The 25,129-nt window shown below is 38.4% G+C and overlaps 1 protein-coding gene across 1 annotated transcript in view; it reads right to left on the bottom strand.

Moving 5' to 3' along the window:
* Nucleotides 1–17,684, bottom strand: part of Echdc1 (ethylmalonyl-CoA decarboxylase 1) — a 106,827-nt gene extending 89,143 nt beyond the window's left edge. The window contains exon 1 of the mRNA XM_074075207.1: nucleotides 17,557–17,684. The gene's annotated coding sequence lies outside the window, so the exon portion shown is untranslated. The remainder of the gene's footprint in view (nucleotides 1–17,556) is intronic.
* Nucleotides 17,685–25,129: the final 7,445 nt, after the last annotated feature.

Here is a 25,129-nt window from a genome sequence, read left to right as displayed (position 1 = left end):
AGCTTTTCTTTTATCTCTGGGACCACCCAGAATGGCTCCATAATTGCTATCTAGATACTCAAACATTAGCTGTTCTTGAGAGCTTGTTTGGAGGTTCTAGCAGTACTCGTATACCCTTGACTGAAGAACGGTCCTCCTCTATCGGGGATGGTCATCCTCTTCGACTGAGCACGCAGCTTCGGGAGGGACGCACATGGAGCAGTGAGGGAGGAAGGGGACACCAGCCTAGCCAGCCAGATCAGCTGAATCAACCCTGGCGATCAATGGGGTGACAGATGTTGCAGCCAGATCACCCTCACATCCCTAGCTGTTCTTTATAAGCCACAGTATCCTGTAACATGAGGAAGGAGGACCAGAAAAGCTCCTTACCAGTGACAAGGCCCCCATTCCTATTGTTTCCTCTACTGCTCCACTCTCTGCCCCACCTTCTGAGCCACCCCAATATTTGGGACCTCCTAATGGATGTTTCCCCTTTCAACAGGCAGTGGTAGGAAGAGGGCAAGTCTTCCACTTATCAGATCTAAGGGAGATTAAAAATGATTCGGGTAACTATACTGATGCCCCAGACCAATACATCCATGCCTTTATTTCTGTGATCCAAACCTTTGAATTGGCATGGAAGGATATCATGCTTCTCCTGGACTAAACTCTTTCCTCATTAGAAAAACAACTGGTCCTAGCCGAAGCCACCCAAGTTGGAGAAGATTTCCATCGACAATGAGCCCCAATACCAGTGGTACCTGGAAATGAGGAAATAAATATGTCCATGCCCATGGGGGCACAGGCAGTCCCTTTGGCAGATCCACATTGGGATCAAAATGGCGAGGGGGATGAATAGTATCAAGGCCAATTCATCCATCTTACAGTGGAAGGGCTTAAAAGGGCCAAAGTCAAACCTCTAAACTATTCCCAGGTGACTGTAGTACAACAGGGCTCTGATGAAAACCCCATTACCTTTCTACAGCATCTTAAGGATGCTATCTGAAAACCCACCACAGTGGATCCAGAGTCTCAGGTGGGAGAGGTTCCCCTCAAAGATAAATTTCTAACTCAGTCAGCCCCAGATATCTGTAGAAAACTCCAAAAGTCTGTGGCTGAAGGGGAAGTCATTGGACCAACTAATGCAACTAATCATGTCTGCATGCTATAACTGGGACCTAACTAAAAAGAGAGAAAGGATAAAAAACATTGACCTAATTGCAGATCTCAGGGCGTGTCCCACCCAATGGGGGCCATTGTGGCCCCCAAGCTTGCTACCATAGTGGACAGGAGGGGCATTTCCACAGGGAATGCCCAAAAGGGGGACAGCCCAGGAGACAGCTGTAGCCCCCACTGGGACCTTGCCCCCCTGCAAAGGTAACCCTGGAGGTCTAAGTGTCCCCATCTCCTGGTGAAAGGTGGGGTGCCAACTCCTATGGATTGGTGGGTCCTGGAGCCTCCTGACCAGGCTCCATTTCTTAACATCAATGTTAAGGAGCCTCAGGTAGTCATAATAGTAGAGAAGCAAAAGGTCATCTTCCTCCTAGACAGTGGAACCCATTTCTCTGTCTTACCATTCTCCCCTGGTCCCTGGTCTAATAACAGGGTTATCATTTGGAGTATATCTGGCCAGCCCCTAGAGTGCTATTTTACTTGGTCTCTGGCCTGCTGTTGGGAGACCTCCACTTCTGTCATTCTTTTCTCATAGTCCCTGAGACTCAAGTGCCCCTGCTGGGCAACTAAAGGCTCAACTTCTTCTCACCCTAGGGGACTATCTCTGTTGCCCCCTTCTTCAGGAACAAGTAGATCCCACAGTGTGGACTGATGGATGACTGTAGGGAGAGCAAAAATAGCCCTCCAAATTCAAGTGAAACTCAAAGATCCCTCACAGTTTCCACATCAAAAGCAATATCTCCTCAAGTCTGAGGGACAATGGGGCCTCTTACCTATCATAAATTCCTTAAAAAAACAAGGGCTATTAATCAGTTGCTCCAGCCACTACAACTCTCCTATTCTTGCTGTCTGAAAAGGACCAGATAAATGGAGACTTGTTCAAGATGTCCAGCTCATTAATGAAGCAGTCTCCCCCCCCACCCCATTGTTCCCAATCCCTATACTCCATTGGCTCAAATACCCTCAAAAACTCAATATTACTCTGTACTAGATTTAAAGGATGCTTTCTTTTGCATTCCTCTGCATCCTGACAGTCAAACTCTGGTTACCTTTGAAAACTCCACTAACTCCTCACAACAATTAACTTGGACAGTTTTGCTACAAGGGTTTATAGACAGGCCTCATCTTTTTGGACAGCCCTAACCAGAGGTTTATTAGACTGGCACTACACAGAGGCCATCCTTCTTCAATATGTTGATGACCTACTTCTGTGCAGAATCACAGAGCCCTTCATCTCCCAAAGTTCCTTTTGAACTTTCTGTCCTCCAGGGGATACAAAGTCTCCAAGGAAAAGGCCCAATTATCCCTCCCTCACATCACCTACCTAGGCACGGTCAACAGTGGATGGACCCAATCCTCCATTACCCACTACCCCAAACCATAAAATAGCTTAGAGATTTCTTGAGAGTTACAGGATTTTGCAGAATCTGGATCCCTGGATATGCAGCCCTTGCCAGGCCCCTAAACCAGCTCCTCAAAGATACTCAGTAAGGCTCTCAATCCCTTTTAGAATAGGACCCCCCTAAAACACAAAAGGCCTTCAGACCCTCAAATGGTCACTCCAAACTGCCCCAGCATTGAGCTTTCCCATTCAAGACTGCTTTCAGCTATATGTCTATGAGAAAGGAGGAGCAGCCCTGGGAGTACTAACCCAGCTCCAAGGGACCACTCCACAACCAGGGGTATATCTGAGCAGAGAACTAGACAATGTGGCTAAAGGATAGCCTGGATGCCTAAGGGCCCTTCTAGAAGCAACCTACCTCTTGATCCCAGAGGCCCAAAAATATATATGCCAAATGATCTAGGAAGACTTCTAACAGCTACAGGAGGACTATGGTTTTCAGACAACAGGCTACTTAAATATCAGGTCCAATTACTAGAATGTCCAGACATGAGCCTTTATGTGTGCCCTAAATCCACCATCATTCCTCCTCATTGAGGGGGACCTATTCATATGTTCATGTGAGGAGGTGCTAGCCGAATGTTAGTAGGCTAGGCCTGACCTTGACTAGCCACTCCTGGACCCAGACCTCACTCTCTTCATGGATGGAAGTTCATTTGCCTGGGAGGGAATTAGACAAGTAGGGGCTGCTGTGGTTTCTCTCACTGAGACCCTATGGGCTGAACCTCTGCCTCCTTCTACTAGTGCCCAATTGGCTGAGCTGATAGCTCTCACCAAGGCATTACAACTATCTGAGGGAAAAACTGCCTCTAAGTACACTTTCCTAGGTCTACATGCCCATGCGGCTCTTTGGAAAGAGTGAGGATTGTTAACTACTGAAGGATCTCCTATCAAACATTCCAGGGAAATCTTAAACCTCGTAAAAGCAGTTTTTCTTCCAAAGCAAATAGCAATAATGCACTGCTCCAGGCATTAAAGGTCAGAGGATCAGGTTGCTGAGGGAAACCAGAGAGCTGATACGGCAGTGAAGGAGGCCACCTTGAGGCCTTATGTTCAGGCCCCTCTCTTGTGGGAACAATCCCTGCTTCTTTCTGAACACCTCCAATACTCGCCTACCGAATAGTCACAGGCTTCAGAGTGAGGGTATTGTTTAGATCATAGAGGATGGTGGATAAGTCCTGAGGGCAAATTATTTCTCCCAAAGAGTAGCCAATGGAAATTCCTAAAAACCCTATGTCAGACCTATCACCTAGGGGTTCATAAGACACTCTCCTTGGCAAGGAGGTTATTCAAGGGGTTAAACTCAGAGATACTTTCCAGGATATTATTAGAGAATGTGAAATCTGTCAGTGTAACAACTCCCGCAACACTGTCCGCTTATCCCTGGAACTCAGAGGCAGGGGACATATCTAGGGGAGGACAGGTAGCTTGACTTCAGCCACCTGCATTGCTCCTGGTTCTCATAGATACCTTTACTGAGTGGGTTGAAGCATTCCCCTGCTCCCCTGAAAAGGCCCAGGTGGTAATTAAGGTTTTATTTAACAAGATTATCCCTAGATTTGGACTCCCCCAGCCTCTCCAAAGTGACAATGGGCCGGCCTTCCAAGCCGAAGTCACTCAAGAAGTCTCTAAGGCTTTGGGAATCAAATGTAATTTCCACTGTGCCTGGAGACCCCAATCCTCAGGTAAGGTTGAGTGGGCCAATGGATTACTCAAAGGTACCTGTCTAAGTTGACTCAAGAAACACCTTCTCTGGCAAAAATTACTACCTCTAGCCTTAATCTGACTTAGAAATACCTCAAATAAAATGGGTCTTACTCTCTTTGAAGACTTGTATGGGAGACCCTTCCTCCAAAAAGATTTAATTTTAGAACCCAAAGTAACAAACCTGGTTTCTCATATCACTCAACTAGCCAAGTTCCAGCAGGTCCTCCCTGAAGTAGAGAGAGAGGAGCCCCAAGGCCTCTCCCCAGCTGCCTTTTGTCCTGGAGATCTAGTCCTCATCAAACTTCCCCATAATCCCCAGGGTCTCTCTGAAGCCCCTTGGTATTTCTATCTATCCCCTCAGGAATTAAGGTCGCTGGGCTAGACTCCTGGATTCACATCTCCTGAGCCAAACGCTGGACACCAGAGCCTGACACACCCACCCTGGAGCCATATCCTGCTCCACCAACCTACTCCTGTGAGCCAGTGGAAGATCTCAAATTTCTTCAAAAGGAACACCTCAAACACATAACTTATGTCTTCACTTTCTCCTTTTTTGTGGGGTGTTTATATTCTGGTCCCCTTTATCCTGAGTATCAGTTTGTGGGTAACTTCTCCCCCTGAGTGGATATGGCCTCAATGAATAGTCTTAAGTGGTGGGTATCTCATCCTGTGTACCCTGTTCTTTGTGCTCTTCTCCATCTTATAGTCTACATCTTGGGTGGGAATCCTCCTCCCTGCCCCCATGATTGCAGTTACTACAACACTGCACCTAGTTGTTCCATCAGCAACTTTCTCTGTTTAAGAAATGGCCAACTATATGGAAAGCCCTTAGGCACAGACTTTGTTGACATGTATGGTCTCATCTAATGTCTTGGGCGAGCAAGCCAATGGGTCTGTTGGCCACAAAAGGTGATGAAAGGAGAAAATAAAAAAACCAACAGAGACTATAAAAACAAAAGTCAAAATACTGGCTGACGTGTCACATAAAGATCATGTAAATTATGTATGAAAGAGGCTCCCACTTCCCACTCCCCCTCCCAGAAAAAGACTAAGACCCCCATGGCCTCAGCCACGTGTGGATCTAGATCCCCAGCTGTACAGGTTACTCAACTCTGCTCATCATTTTTAAAATTTTACAAACCCCACTTTGGCTGAGGATTGCTGGCTTTGCCTCTCTCCAAACCTCCCACAGGTATTGGCAACCCCCATGGACTCACTTGAGCACTCACCAGGTAATAAATTAAATCCTCCCCTAACAAGACCCAATATTACCAATATAAAACTAGCCCATCCTACTCTTCAATGCCTCCAAAGTTTACAGGGCTCAATTCCACTGGGGGAAGACTCCAAGAGCCTTTGCATCAATATCACACAGTCAACAAATGACACTCAGTGTTTTTTTTCTCGTGGGACTTATTTTGTTTGTGGAACTGCTGTCTATACTTGCCTTCCTCCTGGCTGGAAGGGAATCTGCACTAAGGCTCTCCTAACCCCATGAATCGACATGGTAACCAGTCTCTTTCTATTCCTCTAGTAGCCTACACTTGATCAAAGAGACCTATCCAAATCATTCCCTTACTGATAGCCATGGGGATCATGGCTGGAATAAGTGCTGTCATCTGTGGCATCTCCTCGTCAGTTTATACCTATCAAAAGTTGTCAAGTGAATTTTATAATGACAGAACAGTCCTTAGAGGCTTTACAAGACTAGGTAGATTCACTCATGTCAGTAGTGCTTCAAAATAGACACTCACTTGAACTATGAACTGCTGAAAAGGGTGGAACATGCCTTATCCTAAACGAGGAATGTTGCTTTTATACTAACAAATCTGGTCAGAGATATGGCCTGACAGTTAAGAGAATGCATTACAAAAAGGAGACAAGAGCTAGCCAATTCGTGGTTCTTCTGGTATAACACTTGGAGCTGGGCTCCTTGGGCACTACCTCTGGCTGGCCCCCCTTTTATGCTCCTTCTAATATTCTTATTTGGGTCTTGTATAACAAATGCTTTTCCAGACTCATATCTTAACAGGTCCAACAGATCAAATTTTAGCTCTTAGTCAAGGAATGCTTATCTCTTCTTATGCATGAGTCCTCCATCCAGTTCTATTAGGGGCCTCTGGAGACTACACAGTTCAACCACCGAGACAAGTACCACCACACCTTCCCTCCATTGCCCTGTTGTCAGCAAGAATCAGCTAGATGAGTCATCACCCCTCTCCCAAACAGCAGTTGGGTACTTGTCTCAGAAGGGGGACTTTTTGGGTTTTGGAACCTAAAGGACAGATGAGTGAGTCAGTATCCCATCCCCCATGGAGAACACTATGAGCCCTGCACCCTGAAGAGGTGATACATGGTTTCAGAAGTCTGCCACAGAGCTGATAGACAGGATGCTTTCAAGGTTGCTTCCCCCCAATAAGAGGCAAACAGACCAGCTCATCAAGGAGAGCCCACAAACCTTAATCCATGGCAATGGAAAGAACCCACTAACTTTTACTCTAACCCAGAGTTAAGCCATCTATAAAAAGCCCCAGCCTTCACCTCAGCAGAGAGCCACTGGTTTCTGGGCTCCACTGTAATGCTCTAGCTGCAGTTCTTTCTTTCTCTAATAAATCCTGCCTTGTGTTTCAACCTTGCTGTCTCACAAGTCAATCCGCTGCCTCACAAGCCAATTCTTTGGCCCATGGAGACAAGAACTCTCAACACCTGCCAGCAACACTTCTTTCACCTGAGACTATTTATCTGAGACTATTTTCCTTTTTTCGGAATATAGTTTTTGGGATTTCCTTTGTTAAGGGCTTATTGATAAGAGAATGAACTTCTTTTTGATGTTCTGAAATGTTTTTATTTGTTTATATTCTTGAATAATAGTTTATTTATGAATTACAGGTTAAAATTAATCTGTATCAGTATTTAAATTTTTTTCTGGTTTCTATTATTGAAGTTGAGAAGTATGCATTATCTGTAATTGCTATTTATTTGTATGCAGTCTGTTTTTGTTCAGACTGCCTTTAAGATTGTCTCTGTCTTCTTTTTCTTTACTTTTACTATGGTATGCTTATGGAAGAATTTCCCTTTATTTATTCTGATTATGAGGATTTTTCTTTCATCAGTTATAAAAATGTTTCCACCATTTTCTATTAAAATGTTGTCTTTCTTTTTGTGTTTCTTCTCAAACTACACACATACCTATGTGTATATGTATATATATGTATATATGTATATATATATGTATATATGTATATATATATATGTATATATGTATATATATATCCTTCAGGCTTTCTATCCTTCAGGCTTCTTTGTCTCTTTTAATTATGCTCATATTTGTTTCCTGAATCCTCTCTGTATTTACAAATTCTCCAGGCATATTTTTCCTCACTCACAGTTCAGTATTTTCTGGTATATTGATTTTGTCTCATTTATCATTTTGTTTCTGCATCTACTTTTTGGAACATTAGTTCAGATCTGTATTCTTACTTATCCATTTTTCTTATAAGTTGTTGGTATGTGCTATTCAAACTACATCCAGTGGTAAATTTAATGATTACTTTTCTCTTTCTATGACTTCCATTTATTTTTTAATCTTCCCATATTTGGAAGCATGATTATCTGGTTAATTACTTCACTTTTTACCTCTCTGTTTTTTTAAGCATTTAAAAGTTTTTAAACTTTGTGACTTTTGTAATTCCAAGGTGTGAGGTAATGTCTGGCCTGATTATATTTGCTTGATTGTCAAACTTCTGAGAACTGGATTGAAACTGTTTTCTTCAGGGAAAATGTTCTGCCAGACCCCTAAATTTCTGCCAAGGAAGGTGACATTACAAACGTACTCCTCAGCTTGGCACTTTTCACACCACCCCAGTAGCTAAAACTCCTAACACTGTCTGAACTGTCTCTGCATTTACAGATTCTCAAGGGGTAATTTTCCTAATTCATAGCTCAACATTTTCTGGTATATAGATTTTGGATCATTTACCATTTTACTAAGGCACTACCTCTCAGGTGCACCACTTGGTGAAATGTGGAAGGCAGGACTAAAAATTAGTTTTCTACCTGGAATGGTCCCAAAGTCCTAATTTCTTGTTTTCTGTCCTGTGCTTAAAACATAAACCTCTGGATAAGCCAGATGAGAAAATACTCTGACGGCTAGTTTAGCTCAACATTATAAAGCATGCAGAACAGTAACTGGCACACAGACACTGTTATATATAAATACTTGCTAAATAAATAAATTAATAGGAAAAGACACACGAGAAATGGCTGAGGGGAGTAGAAGTATTTAACCGAGAGAAATTAATGACATTTTGCTACGATGGTTAGCTCTGTTTACCAAGTGTTCAAATATTTTAAAAGTAATGACATTAAAATAGACCTGCTCTATTGGTGGATTAAATGAGCAGGATTAAAATAAATACAGCAGACATTGTTGTCTGGAGTTGAAATGATCACGAGCTAAAATCCCATTATTTGATTTATTTTCTTTTTTAAAATCTTTGCAGGTCACATTTATGTCAAATTTTACCCATTTTTTGAAAACTTATTAATCATAAACCTTTAAAAATTACATCAAAAGGTTTTAAAAACATGGTTGTTGGATTCATGATATTTTATAATGCAGAAATGATATGATCTATTTAAACATTCCTTATTTTGAGGGATTTCTACATCTTATTAATATTACTATAAAAATATCAATATAATCTTTTTAAAAATCTCTACTAAATTTTATGGATAGGTTGCTGGAAGTGTCAAAAGTTCTCAAGTAAGTTTTAAAGCCTTTTGATATTTCTAACTTGTTTTCTGTAAAGGTTAGACTAATGCACGTTCTACTGGACATATGTGATCATGATTGTCTCAGCTCTACGATTTCTTTTCTGGGTGTATTTGCTACAATTTTAAAAACATGAACTCATATTTTGTGATCTGTAAAACAAGAATAAATGGCAGGTATTTCTCATAAAATATACAAAGATTCATCTTTTAAAACCTCTTTTAAAAGAAGTTTTTACTTTATAAGGCAATTAGATAGTAAGAAACTGGCTTCATTGAACTCTTGACCAGAAACCAGAAAAACAACAACTTTTTAGGGAAAAACTCTGAGAATCTTCCTAGAAAAGAGAGTCTAAGTAACATTCTTATTGCACACTTACACTCTGTGCAAGTATGACAACACAATGGCTTCAGTTCCATTTGTGAATTGGTATAGGGCAGATTCTTAACAAAAGAGTGACCTAAAGTTCTCCAGGTAATTTTTTTCCAAACCAGCTTACTTTGTGAGTCTTTAGAACTGAACAAAATAATAGATAAAGGCTATCGATAATTATTCTACTTGATGTGGAAATGTGAAAAGGGGCAGAAGAAAAGTCTAATAAAATCTAAGGCAGCTATGAAGGAGAAGTAGACAGAAGAACTCGTATTTGCTGAGGTCTACTCTGTACTGTACTAAGAGCTTAACAATTTTTTATTTGAATTTATTTATTTGGTTTTGGTGCCGGGGATTGAACATAGGCCGTAGGGAATGCTGGGCAAACACTAACACTGAGCCACATCCCCAAGCGGCTTTACAGTTTTTAAAGCTATTTCCTCATTGAAAGAATATTCCTATTTCAAAGATGAGGAAGGAAGTTTCATAAAAACGAAGTTTTAATTTCCATTGAACAGAATTAGTAAATAGCAAAAGTATCATATCAAGCTAGATATGCCTGATTTTTAAAATCATGCTCTTTCCACCACATTCATTCCTTACAGGGTTCTATCTTGGTTTTAGTTTTTTTCAAAAACTAAAAATTTAACTTAAAATAAATCATCAGGGATTATGAGTTAACAATTATTATTCCCTTTATGAAAAAATGAAAATAAACCAATATTTATAAGAGTTGGAAAAAATCAATGACCCAATGAAGAAATGGGAAAAAGAACTGAGCGGAGCTTGTTTTTTTTTTTTTTTAGTTTGTTTGTTTTTTGTGGAACTGGGGCTTGAACTCAGGCCTTCACCTTGAGCCACTCCACTGGCCCTTTTTTGTGATGGGTTTTTTCAAGATAGGGTCTCCCTAACTATTTGCCCCGGCTGGCTCTGAACCAGGATCCTACTGACCGCTGCCTGCTGAGTAGCTAGGATTACAGGCACCAGCAAGCAGAGCTTTTTCAAAGGAAGAAGTCCAAATGGCCAAAAAAACACATGAAGAAATGCTTAACATCCCTGGCAATAAAGGAAATGAAAATCAAAACCACATTAAGATTATACCTCACCCTTTTTAGAATGGCTACCATCAAGAACACAAACAGCAACAAATGTTAGTGAGAACGTGGGGAAAAAGGAACTCTCATACACTGCTGGTGGGAATGTAAATTAGAAAAGCCACTATGGAAAACAGTATGGAGGCTCCTCAAAAATCTAAAAATAGAACTGCCATGTGATTCAACAATTCTACTCCTGGGGATATACCCAAGGGAATGTAAGTCAGGTTACAATAAAGGCACCTGCAAACCCATGATTATTTCAGCATTAATCACAATGATTAAGCTATGGAAACAGCCAAGATGCCCCACAACTGATGAATGGATTGAGAAAATGTGTTATTTATGTACAATGGAATCTTATTAAACCACAAAGAAGAATGAAATTTTTTCATTTGCAGGTAAATGGATGGAACTGGAGAATGTCTTTTTAAGTGAAGTTTGTCAGGTTCAGAAGGCCAAAAGCTGCATGTTTCTCATATGTGGAATATAGACCTAATACAAATAAATGCAGTAATCTTATGGAAAACAGATCATGCTGAGGGAAGGTCTCATATGAGAGAAGAAGGGTAAAGGAAGGAAGTTAAGAAGGTGAATATGGTTAATGTACTCTCTATACAGGAATGAATGTAGAATTTTTAAACCTGTTGAAATCCCGTGGTAAGGGGACTAAGGTAGAAAGAAGAAAAATAGAGGAGATGAACCAATTTGTGTTATAATACATACATACATGGAAATATCACAAGGAAAATCTCTGAATAGCTATCTTAAACAAACAAAATGTCACTTTTTTTTTTCTTTCACAAAATCAGAGAACAGGAGGGTAAAACAGTTCTTCCTGGTGGGGGAGGGGGTTGTTACAAGTGGGAGTGGGGAGGAGGTAGAGAAAGGATGTAGGAGGGTGAATATAGTGCAAATACTTTGTAAATATGTAAATGGAAAAATGATACCTGTTGAAACCACTCCAGTAATAGGGGAGGGGAGGATAAAGGAGAATGATTGAGGGAGTGAATTCTAGTAGGATATATTTGATATAAAAACTTTTGTAAATGCCACAATGTATCCCCAGGACAACAATAAAAAAAGAAAAAAAGTGCTTCATTCTAAAGTCATCCATGGCCTAAATTACTAAAAATGGAGAAGAGAGTTTGAGTTCATCATGTTTAAGAAAATGTTGAAAATCAGGTGTGGAAATTCATGTATGTAATTGCATTACTTGGGAGGCTAAGGCAGGAGGACTGCCAATTTGAGGCCAGCCTGAGGTATTCAGTGAGTTTCAGGTCAGCCTGGGCTACATAGTAAGACCCTGTCTGATTAAAAAAAAAAAAACAAAACTTGAAAGAATAGTGAAAAAAAGTACATATATAACTCATTTAATGTTTCCACTATATAATAATATTTATTAATAACACCTCCCTCCAGAATTTCAACATCTCACACAGATTTTATGAAATGAGGTCAGAGACAATCCTGAAATTGTGTGAGAACACACACTTTATCAGGCCAAAAAACTTCTGGAAACTTTAAGGTGACTGAGTAAGTAGCACGGGCACTAACTATAGATCAGGATAGAAAGTATTGCAAAGTTCTGAAACGTTGCAGCTATTTCCAAGCTAAGAATTTGATGTCTCAGAACGCCTTATGTGCAGACTAACTGGCAGACAAGTATATACTACATTGGGATGAATACATGCCAGTGAATAAGGTGGAATGTCACAGAAATAGAGTAGGGGCCATTCAGCTGAGCCAACAGATAACCCATTAACCTCCTTGTCTGTAAAAACTCATATTTCCCCATGCATGTTACATCACTGATAAAGCCCAAGGCTATATATGTGTAAGGTCAAGAATGACCTGTGTGGGGGTGTATATATTCAGTCAAATATATAGCTGTTTCACTATTGTAACATCAATCCTATAGGCATTTCCCCTTTTAATGTATCATGCAAACTTTCCTTTTTTTATTTGGGTGCTTGACATCACTTAAATATGATCCCAGACTTATTCAGAAATAAATACCCTCTTTTATAGCTCAAATTATCCACATGATATCATCACTTGGCTATAAATAATAGGCATATCAGTTATCTTGCTGCCTCCTCTCATAAGGCAGATGGTAAACTCCTACCCTTTTCATTCAAGGGAAGCTCTTGTTTTGGTATTTCTAGTTTATGGTCTATAAGAGCCTTTTCAAGGAAAGAAGTCCAAAAGGCTAAAAAACACATAAAAAAATGCTACCATCTCTGGCCATAAAGGAAAGGCAAATTAGAACTGCATTAAGATTATATCTCACTCTTGTTAGAATAGCTACTACCATCAAGAACAAAATGACAACAAATGTTGGCGAGGATGTGGGGCAAAAGGAACCCTTAAACACTGCTGGTGGAAATGTAAGCTAGTACAACCACTATGGAAAACAGTATGGAGGCGCCTTAAAAACTAGAAACAGATCTACCATACGATCCAGCAATACCAACCCTAGGGATACACCTGAAGGAATGTCAGTCAGCTTACAACAAAGGCACCTGCACACCCATGTTTACTGCAGCACTATTCACAATAGCTAAGCTACGGAAACAGCCAAGATGCCCCACAACTGAGAAATGGATTAAAGAAATGTATTTATACACAATGGAATTTTATTCAGCCACAAAGAATGAAATTTTATCTTTCACAAGTAAATGGATGGAACTGGAGAACATCATCTTAAGTGAAGATAGCCAGACTCAGAAGGCCAAAAGCCACATGTTCTTTCTTATATATGGAATGTAGACCTAAAACAAATGTAGTAATATTATGAAACACTGGTACAAGAAGGGGCAATCATGCACGTGAGGGATAAGGTAAAAGAAGGAAACTAAGTTGATATACTCTCTATACAAGAATGAATATAAATATCTTAAACCTGCTGAAACCACCATAAAAAAGGGACTAAGATAGAATGAGGAAAATTATAGGAGATAAACCAATTGGAGTTATATCTATTCATAAAAATATCACAAGGAAACTTCCTGTATAGCTACTTATATCTCAAACAAGTAAAGATGTCATTTATTTTTGTTTTTTATCTTTTTCTTCTATAAAACAGGAGAACAAGAGGGTAGAACAGGTCTTGTCCAAGGAGGGAGGGTTAGTACCAGTGGGATTGGGGCAGTAATACAGAAAAGGTGTAGAGGGTGAATACAGTATAAAAAATGTGTACACATGTACATAAATGCAAAAATGACACCTGTTGAAACTACTCCAGGAATTGGGGGAGGAGAGGATAAAGAACAGCAGGAGGGATGAATTCATGTATGATGTATTTGATACATGTAAGAACCTTCATAAATGCCACAATGTACCCCTGCCCAGCACAACAATAAAGGAAAAAAAAAAAGAAGAGAAAAAAGTAAACAAAAAACCAAAGAAAAACAAATATATTTTAGTAGGAATGATGAATTAATTAACCAATGTGACTCAAATATGCCTGTCTAATAAAGCTCCTTCCTGTTAGGTTCATATTTTGGGAAAATAATACACATTTCATATTAGGTAGTAAAGAAAGTTCTGTAATTCCATGATTCAATATTAATATATTAAAATATCACATAAATTTTTAGATAAAGACCATGTTCCATGTAAGATTATTTCAGGTGAATACTGAGAACCAGCCAGTGTTGCAGTTGATCTTTCCTAAAGAAAAAATATTAGGAGCGACTAAAGTGATTAAATCAAATGAAAAAAAAAAGGACTCAATTCACAATGCTTTTCTATTTTTTGCATTTGCAAGAACATAGATTAGGAGATGTAAGAAGAATTTAGAATATTTGTGCTCTCTCTATTACATTTACTCAAGGACATCCCAGAGGCTCGATCTCAGTGGTAAAGTCTGACACATGGACACTGTGGTGGCTAAGGCCAGGTAGTTCACTAGGACAGTATGACTTTCCTTGGCTTAACCACTAAAAAAGTCACCTTGAATTCTTAAATCACTTTCAACTTCAAAGGTCCTCATTTATTGTATCACCTTGTGATTTTAGCTGGAAACCCACTGGAGAACTCATGTTGTTGGTATAACAAGGAAGTTTCTAGATTATCAAAGTACCTCTGTCTTAATTTAGATATAGGACAACAGAGGTCAGTTGGAGGAGATACAGATCCTTCAATCAACCAAGGTGAAATACATTTTCCAAATCAGGTAGTTTCAACCTTAGATATTCTAAAAGTGGATGAATGAGTGTTGTGGAGTTCAGACAATTCTTAGGTACCTAATTCAAAGCAGTGGGCAAAGAATAAAGAAAGACAGAGGAAATGAGTCTGCATCATAAAAGTGCAAGAAAACAAAGGATTCCACACGTCCAAAGCTTAGCTAATGGTTAGTTGGTGGAACTAACCATTCAAGTCAAGTGGATAAAAAATTCTTATCTCCTGTCTCTAGTAGCTTTTTAATTTCATTCTATAGCTCTTCATTTATTTTTTTGTTTTTCCTTCGCTCATTCAGTTGTTGCATATTTATTTAATATTTACTTCATTAAGTAAAAATTATAGGCCATTGTTTTGCATTCAGCTCCTGCATTACACCCCAACAGATCACGACAAACCAAAAAATGTAGTCACTGAAACTGAATTGTTGTTTGATCTCCCGAAAAATCAGGAGGGAGAGATTAATAGCCAAATTTCCCAAATAGGCCAGTTTCAAAGGACATGATAATGAAATCCTATCTGTTTTAGTTCTTAAACCCCTGCTCCCCCAAAAAAGGCAATCTGGAGTAGTCCTATGTAAAGCCACCTATTCCTGCCTGTGTTAGTCCAGTTTCCTTCACTGTGATAAAGTCTCTGAGATAATCCACTTAAGCTTATTTTGGTTCATGATTTTAGAGACTTCAGTCTATTATCACATGGACCCATTGTTTCTGGGCCTGTGTTAAGGTAGAATATTATGGCAGGAAGTATATGGTGGAATAAGGCTGCTCACCTCAGGGTATTGTATTTTTTGTTTCTAGGGCTGTAGTAAGCCAAACACCATGGCAGGAAGTGTTTGGTGGAGCAAAGTTGCTTACCTCCTGGCAATCACAAAAGTAGGGAGGGAGGAAGGGAAGGAGAGAGGAGAGAGAGAGAGAGAGAACTTGCTTTGATAACAAGCCCTTACTTCAAGATACATTAAGCTCTAAATCCATTAATTCATTAATCCATTCATGAGGTAAGAGTCCAATCACTTCTCAAAGGCCTCATTTCTGAACACTGCTGCACTAGAGCCATGCCTTCAAGACACAAGCTTTTGTGGTACATTTAGATCCAAACCATAACACTGCCTTACAAAGAAAGTAACTTTGATATGGGCAATCCACTTTTTGCTCTTTTTTGTTCTATTTTCTTCATTTCTTTTCTATCTGTAAAATTAATCATCTCTGGTCATCTCATTTGGGACACTTGTTATAGTTCCTGGAATCAGATTTTGTAGAGTTTAGAGTCTATTCTAAATCACAAATGAAACCAATTTGGATTTTTAAATTTAATTTTTATAATTGTGTCTTCTTATAGCCTATATGATGCACATTCCACATGATGAATGAGGGGTAACAATAGATAAGATACAGTTGTGTTCTTGTGGAATTTATAACCCAGTGTGTCAGGCAGCCATATGAACAGATAAACTGCAATATGACAATCTCATAAAAATGTCAGAGTTGCTGTTGAAACACAGGAAAAGTTGCTGCTATCATATGGAGGAGCTGGACATAAAGACAGAACTTGAAGGAAAAGAGAGGGTGGTCAGACGGAAGAAGAAAGAGTCTTCTTTGTAAGTATGTATAAAAGCACAAGTTATAAAAGTATCCTGGCATGAATGGGAAATAATGAGTGGTTTCATGTGGGCAGAATAAAGAGATGGGTCTAATGGCACCTGATTGGATGCCAGAAAAAGAAGTTCTAATACCTTAGGAAACAAAATCTATAGTACATATGGTAGAAATATAGTTGAGCAAACTCAAGAAAATAGCATAGGGTTCACTGGGGACACTTGAGGTTTTAAAACCCATGAGATTGTTTTGCAAAACAATTACTCTACTTTTTCAGTAGTCAGCAATTTTTAACATTGTAGATGGTCTTCTTTTATACTCTGTATAACTAGGAAATAAAGGATAAGTAATTATAACAACAAATACTAACTCCAAAAAAATAACTATTTCACTGTATTGAAAGAAAATACTGGAAAGCAGGGTTGCATTTCTGCAATTTTACTGCAGTTAGTTTATTAAAACATGCTCCTTAGAAGCATGTCTTTCCAGTATTAAATTAATTGAAATAGATACAGCACATAATTTATAATATTAGTTATTAAATATAAACCATTGGAATAATATAATTCTTAAGTAATGTTTCTTTTTTCTAAACTTTCTATTTTAAAATGGTTTCAAATTTACAGAAAAGCTGCAAGAAAATTTCAGAGAAGCACTGGGCATAGTGTGTCCCATGCCTATAATCCCAGCACTGGGGAGCCTGGGGCAGGAAGATGGTGAGCAAGCCCAGCTTAGGCTGTGTAGAGAGTTCTAGGTCAGTTTGGGCTACATAGTAAGAATCTGTCTCAAACAAACAAACAAACAAATGAACAAACAAAACAGAGGAACATTTGAGAGAACTTACACACACATTTTACACAAATTCATCATTTAAAAAAAATTTTACTATATTTTCTTTATTTTTCTCTCAGATATATTATATGATTTATTTATTCTGAAGCTCTTAAGTGAATACACTTCCATTCATGATTCCTAAGAACAAGAATATTTACTTAGCCTAGTCACCAAAGAGTTATGAAAATCAAGAAATTAAACATTAATATAGTAGCTTTTTAAATCAATTCTGCAGTTTATAATTTTAGTATTTCCCCCATAATGTCTAATATAACATCTTTCCTTTCTTATAAAATCAGTCTAGGATCATATATTGCAAGAAATTATTGAGTGTCTATATTCTCAAATCATGGGAAGTAGTTCCTCTGTCAAATATCAGGTTACTATAATGTTATACATGAGATAACTAAATTAGAAAGAGAAAAGGTTTGGTTTGCTCACAGTTTTGGAGGTTTCAGTCCAAGATCTGGAGGATACATTGCTTTGGGCTTCTGGTGGAACTGCAAGGTGGCAATGGTAGGGAGCATGTGGTGTGGCAAACCACCTCCATTATGAGTCAGAAAGCAAGTATGAGGAGAGAAAGAGAATAGTGTTCTATAATCCCTTACAGGGTATAACCTCCCACAAGAATCCACCTCTTAAAGTTTCTACTGCTTATCATTGTAATTCACTGTAAGGACTAAATCTTTAATACACGGGCCTTTGGAGAACATTCAACATCCAAGCTATTGCACTTTATTTGGATAATTAACTTGTCTTAGATTGTTAATATATGAGACACTTTAAAGCTGTCTCCTATATTATTTATGTTCCTATAATTTTTCTTTCTCTTTATTTGTAAAAATTGCTTTCTTTCTTTTTCTATGTGAGGAGTTCCTTAATTTCTTGTGCAACAAATGGTTCCAAACTCACCTTGTACTTTCCTTGCCCCAAACCTGGAATCACCCATCTCATTTTATCAGTTTTATGGAGCTGTGTAAAGATTGTGCTTTTTTAACTTTAAAGTATAACTTAAAGACTTATTCTGGCATTCTGATATGCTCCCTAATACTAGATATGTTCTTGTAAAACTATTAGGATGTCCTACTTCTCTCTTCTTTTGGTGGTTGAATTCAGGGCCTCATGCTTGTTAGGCAGGTCTCTACCACTTGAGCCACTCCATCAGCCCTTTCTGTGTTGATTATTTTTGAGGTAGGGTCTCACTTTATGCCCAGACAAGCCTAGACCATGATAGTCTTATTTGTGGTTTCCCACATAGCTGTGTTGACAGGTACGGTACGTGTCCAGCCATTGTTTGAGAAGTAACCTTATGAGCTTTGATGGTAGGGCTAGCCTCCAACCATGATCTTCTTGATACCCACATCTTGAGTAGCTAGGATTATAGGTTTGAGCCAGTGCACTCAGCTAGAATGTCCTTTTTTTTTTTTTAAACAATCATGTAGTGTGTGTGTATGTGTGTGTGTGTGTGTGTGTGTGTGTGTGTGTGTGTTGTTTAATATAATCACACTTTATGGGTTTAAAAAATCAACATTAAAATATCTGTAGCAAATCTTGTAATTAGTGATCATTATGCTGAATCAGAATATTTTCTTTGTTCTGTAAGCCATTTTAATAAGAACTCAGGTGCAAAATGCACAATTAAGTGTTACTGAAATGACAGGAACAATTGTAAAATCTATATTTATCTGCCCAACATCTGCTGCTCATTAATTTAGTACACCTATCCATCAGCTCTGGTGATGCTAGCTCTTTGCAGTCTGCTACAACTGTCAGCAGCAACAATTTGCTTTCTTTTTAAAATTATTATTATTTATTTTTTCATTTATTTATATGTGCATACAATGTTTGGGTCATTTCTACCCTCTTCCCCTCGCCCCCTAACAATTTGCTTTCATCTCTGATTTTTAAATAAGTTGCAGTACCAAGTGTTATTATTCTTAATCTGATCTTTTCACCACATGATCCAATAACTTTCTTCTTCTAAAGTGAAAAATTATATATTCATTGATTAAAAAAAACCCTTAGAATACAAAGAGAGATAAGTTTGGGAACAGATTAATAGAATTTGATTCCAAGACTGAGATTCTGAAACCCTTTCTAGCGCCAATGGGTGTTTTAAACTTTTTAAAATGTCAAATAAAATTGTATGTGGTTGTTATGTACAACATGATGTTTCAGTTATATGTATTTAATATATACACATTGTATAATGGTTATATCTGGATAATTAGCAAATGTATTGCTTCACTTAGTTCACTATAGGGACTGCTCATGTCTGGAATAAGTAATGCTAGATATCTATACAAATAGTTATTTTCCAACAAGGGCCTTTCCACCAAAGTTCAACCTCTTTAGCCTTCCTTTTCTAGAGCAGATTAGAGATAGGGACATATATTATTTTCTTGGGGCACCAGTGAAAATTCTCCTTTCCTCTGTGCTCCTCATGGGAAGATGAGCATGTCCCTTGTCTCTCCCCATCCCCTTCAAGTTGGATCCTTGCCGAGTTGCAGGATCTACAGTTCTACCATGTGCTTCTGGAGTGTGCACAAATATCTTTAGGATAAAATGTCTAGTGTGTCTATATAGGGGATGATCAAAAATCAAAAGCTGGAACAAGGGTATTAAAGTGATATTGCAAATGAGATTTTTGGAGGAAAATATTAAAAGGTTGAAAAGAGAATTTAAAACTATGAGTCACCTACATTTAAGAGAAGATCAGAGGAAGAGAAGAAGTATTTGGTGTAGGAGCAGCTGAAGTTACAAAAAGGAAACAGGAACATTATGTGTTGCGAAGGTTACGAGGTCTTTTAAGATGTAAAGTGAGCACTTAAAATACTGTTAAAGAGACTAGTGTGATTTTATATCTCCAAAAATTTCCAATAAGGAGATTGTTAATGATCTTGGGGAAGGAAATTTTTAGGATTAATGTGAGGGGAGGTCAAGATGCAATGAATTAATGAATGGATATGATGTAATTCCACAGGAATCATTACTATAAAAAGAGAAAGGGGAGATGGCAAAAAGTTTTGGTGACACAGAGTTCAGAACAGTTACCTATTCTTAAGTGACAATATATTTGAAGGAAAAGAAAGCATAAAGACCAAAAGATTTAGGATACAGAAACAAAGGACAGGGGATGTTTTGTGGAGGGGAAGCCTTAAGGGAGTAGGAAGCAATAGTACTTAGGGCGTGGGAGAGGAAAGGAGAAGGGAGTCAAGGTGGCTCAGCAAGGATGGGGGTGAGAAAGATGATCATATTTTCTCCAGATGACATCTATTTCTTTTCCCTTCAGCACTTTCAGGTGCTGAAGTGTTGACAATGAGAAGGGGTGTGTAAAGCTCTCACAGCTCTGGTAAAGGAAGGGCATGCACAGAGGCCATTGGAAGAGAGATATCTTAGAAAACCAGAGTATAAGCCAGTGAAGCCTCAGGTGCGCTTCAAGATTACCTCTTGGGCAACACACTACTCTGCAGAGGATTTTTCTTTGTCTTGTACTACAGTACTGATAGACAAGAGAAAAGAAGCTATTGGAGTGATACAATTCTGTGACTTTTCAGATAATGAGATGGCTAGACCCAAATACTTACAGTTCTCCTAATATTCACTGTGTAAATTGTAAAAAACAGAAGAAAGAGCATATACCATGTCACACATTCCAACAGCGCTTTGGTATAGTTACTTACATATTTTAAACTTTAAAATATTTTTTATGTAATAAAAATAAATGACTACAGAATGGTGCACATGTTCTTTAAATTTAAATTTTTTGTAGTTATAAAGTTATATTCCAGTCATGTAGAAAATTTAGATTCAAAACACTTTGCTAAGCATAATTAGCAAGGGCCCATAATCCCTGATCTCCTTCTGGTGTTGTGTAAAATGGTCAGTTTTCTCTATCCTATACCTCTCAAACAGCCAGTTTTATAGTTATTAAGCAAATTTTTGACAAATGTGATTTTGTAGACTCCTTTAGTTTTACAAATTGCTCTGTTGGAGTGGAGTTAAAAAACAAAAACAAAATAAACATCCTCTGTATTAAGGTTACTAGCTCATGAAACTATCTCTGTCAGAAATGTTAAGTTAGGTAAATTATTTTGTTATAAGATATGATCCAGCTAAAAGAAAAAAGCCAATGAGCATTTGTAGAATAAGTAATAAAAAGAGGTAATACCAACAAATTTCTGTATATTTGGCCTATATGATAGAAGAGTACTGACCAGGCTCTCTAACTGCTATGGGTAGAACAACACAAGCTAAAAGCTATAAAATATTTTAAGGCTATCTTACTAAGTTAACATCTATTTGAGCCCTGTTACTAATTATAAAATGTTTTTATTACACTTTACCCCTTTTAAGCCCAACTGGGATGAGAGTTTTAGGACTTTCTGATCTGATCCTTTTCCTTTCAGTCTTCTCTCTCCCTGCCTAGAGCTATATCAAATTTAATAGCTCAGGAAAAGAATTCCCCTATTTGTTAGAAAACCAGTTGTATTATTTGTCCCCTGCTTACAATTTGGACAAATAGCAATCTCATAAAGTTTCTTTTTTGGCTGTATCTGCTACACCAGGTCCTGGGTACAAATTGATATTTAAACCCTTTCTCAGGAAATGCCTCTCTCCTCACAGGGTGTGTGTGTGTGTGTGTGTGTGTGTGTGTGTGTGTGTGTGTGTGTGTGAGAGAGAGAGAGAGAGAGAGAGAGAGAGAGAGAGAGAGAGAGATGGGGTGGGAGGTGGCAGGAAAGAGACTAAGAAAGAGAGTTCCTTTTTTCTTTCAGGTTCCCATTTTGTGTTATATCTGGTCAGGACTAACCTTGCTGTGCTCCAAGGCTGAGCTGAGCAGTTTCTACTGACTCTAACTTGCTGTGCTTCTCAGCTGTTCTGTGAGAAATGAAGATGCCACCAACACCTCTCCCTTGACTCTCCCCTTCCAGTAGGAATGCTCAACTCACCTGTGCTTGTGATGGACCAGTCCAATTTTTGTTCTATGCCCACACATCCTGAGTGTCCTAAATCTCCAAGTAACTTCCACACACCAAATGATTCAGGTTGAAAAGATAGTTAAAGTTCTTAAGTTAGCCATACCTGCTTTTGCTACTCAAATTAGCCAGGAAATTCACACCAGTGTTAGGTGTGAATTAAAGATATAGGATCTGTCTGGTAGACCATGGGTCACTTACAATTCATTTTCCATTTCAGAGTTGTCTCTCTGAGAGCTCAGATTTTACATACTCATGAATTTATATAAAACATGAAATTCAGATTTATGAGAAGTGGTTTGAATCCTGACCTTTACCCCCTGTGACTTTAGGAGGCACTTCTTCCAGTATTTCACATTTCTGTGAGGAAGGAGATTTTTCTGGGTGTGGTTTTGTGGGGTTTCAGAAATTGTGCTATGTTCCAGGAGCTACGTACTCTTCCCGTTCACAGAGCCAGTTTGAACTCTAAATCTCCCTACCTGTCACCCTGCACAGTCTAAATATCAACATTATACTGACTCTTGACAGACAGGACTTGCCAGGACACTATAGAGTTGATGATGAATTCAACTGAACTGAGGCTTCCTAATCCTAGGCCATGATCCTGGGCACATGTTCCTAACATGTTCTTCTCTTTGAATGCACAATGACCATTATGAAATATTCTACCATGTTCCTTGCCTCAGAGATAAAATGAGAAGTGCTATCTTGGTTTTACTTATTTTTATCTAAACTGTAAAAGTAAATACATACCATATATGTAAAATTTTTATAATATACTTTATTTAATCAAACACCCAAAATATTATTATATCAATCTATCATCATGACAAAAATTATTAATGAGATATTTTGAATTAGTTGAGATATTTTTGGTTGTGAGTTTTCAAAAATCTGTATTTTTATATTCACAACACAACGTGAAAGACATGAAACACGAATGAGCAACAGATAGTAGGATACAGGAAGTCAGGGAAAGATGGTGGAGTCCACGTGGCTGGCAGATTCTTCCTCCTAACATATTCTGGGACTGGGGTGACCCCTGCACTTCTGTTCTCATGCAGCTCTCTGTGCACACAGATTGGGAAGCAATTAAAAGGACACTTCCCCCTGTATAGACAGAGGTGGAGGATTCAATCAGGGACAGGGAAAGGCCACGTGGACAAAGGGTGATGGAAGCCTGGGCAAATTGAAGTGGAGGGTATAAGACATAATACTGCCTAAGGGAGGGGAAAAGAAGGATTTTAAAAGGGGAAATCTGGGAGGAAGTCAGAGGACTAAGAGCTTCCGGGTCCCCTTCTTGTTGAAGAAGTTCCTGCAATGTATGATAATTTATTGTCTATCTTTATTGTCTACTATGTCAACTGTGTATTAATTGAATATTCAAATGTGTAATAGAAATTAAATTCAGTCAAATTTATTAGTTTGCATACTTTCAGTCATAAGTAAATATAATTTTATACATGTTTTGCAATTTTGTTGCTATGAAGGCATGTGAATTTTCAGTATGGGTCTCCATTTTTATACTTGCCTCAAGACCCTCAAATATTAGAGGTCACCTGTCTTCTTTCTCCTAACTCTGCCTCCCCAGTAGCTGGGATTATAGGCAAGTACCACCACACCCTTGAATATACCCAACAATGCTTTCATGGAGGAAAGAATCTTTAGGAGTCATAGAGTTCCTCCATCCATGACAGCATTAAACTACTGGGCTTTCTTATTCCTGAATTTCTTCCTACGTTTCCTCCTCAACCTTTTCCCTTTCAATGAAGTAAATATTTATTGACTCAATAAATTAGTGGGGTTTTTTTGTTATCTTAAGGGCTTTCACATATACCATCAATTTGGTGTATAAAAATTTCCATGAAGTAGGTAACAGCATAGAAGAAAACAGGCTGAGAAAATTTAAGTGATATGAGCACAATTTAACAACTATAAGCTGGGGGTTTTCATTCTTAATTCTTACTCTTTAGTCTTCATTTTTTGCTTCATTTGAGGAATGATTTGGACCCAGAGAAACTGGAGTTAGGGAAGCCTTTTAGGTGCTGCAAACAGTATGAATAAAGAAGTAGAAAACAGCAGCTCAATTTGGCTGAAGTCCATAGTCTATGTGCCACAAAAATAAAGAATATGGGAAAAAACAAGGCTGTGTTAAGGGTCTCAGATTTGGGGTCTGGGATTTTGCATTTTATTCTGGCAACTATTCTATATTTCTTAAAGGAAGTAATTGAAGAGAAAAAACTTTGCTTTTACTAATAAAATTACTGTTTATCTGCTGTTGAGAGGAAGCTGGTTTCTACCTTACTAGTAGTAGGAGGAAAGATAAATAGTTCAACCCACACTTACCAAGAAGAAGCTCCTGCTGCCCACCCCTTCCTATCATTCTCTAGCATGGAAAGGAAGCACCTAATCCTGACCAGCTGCCTTTCTGTGTGTATAACTGGTCACCAGGGTGCCAAGGTTACAGAAGGTAGATGGATCAGTTTCAACTTTTACTAATATTTTTCAGCCATATATCCAAGCAAGGGTGATGAACAAGGTATTTATGTTCACAATCAATATATAATAGTTTTATAGACTCCATGTTTTTAAAGAATTATATATTTAGATTTTGTTTGAAATTCTCAACACAGCAGTCAGGGAAATCCTCTTAAAACATGTATAGGATCATGGCATTCTTTTGCTTATTAAAGCCCAGCAATGGCTATTTTGCTCAGAGTGAAAGCATAAGTTCTTAAAACATTCTACAAGACCCTATACAACTTGCCCTTCTCCCAGTACTTTCTTGTCTCTTTTCTATTTCAGTCTCTTTTGTTCACTCCTCTCTAACCACACTAACATCTGTGTTGTCTTTGGCACATAAGGCACACTGCTTTCTCAAGACATTTGAATTTGCTAATCCGTCTGCCTAGTACACTCTTTCCCCAGATACTTATAAAGTTCAACCTCTCACCTCCTTCTGATCTTTGCTTAAATATCCTCTTCTCAATAGTCACTTTATTTAAATCGAATCCCCATCCTAGCATACGCTATCTTTT

Source organism: Castor canadensis, chromosome 1 (genome assembly GCF_047511655.1).
Source record: "Castor canadensis chromosome 1, mCasCan1.hap1v2, whole genome shotgun sequence".
Classification (NCBI taxonomy): domain Eukaryota; kingdom Metazoa; phylum Chordata; class Mammalia; order Rodentia; family Castoridae; genus Castor; species Castor canadensis.
Note: the sequence above shows the minus strand (reverse complement) of the source record. Positions and strands in the feature narration are given on the sequence as shown.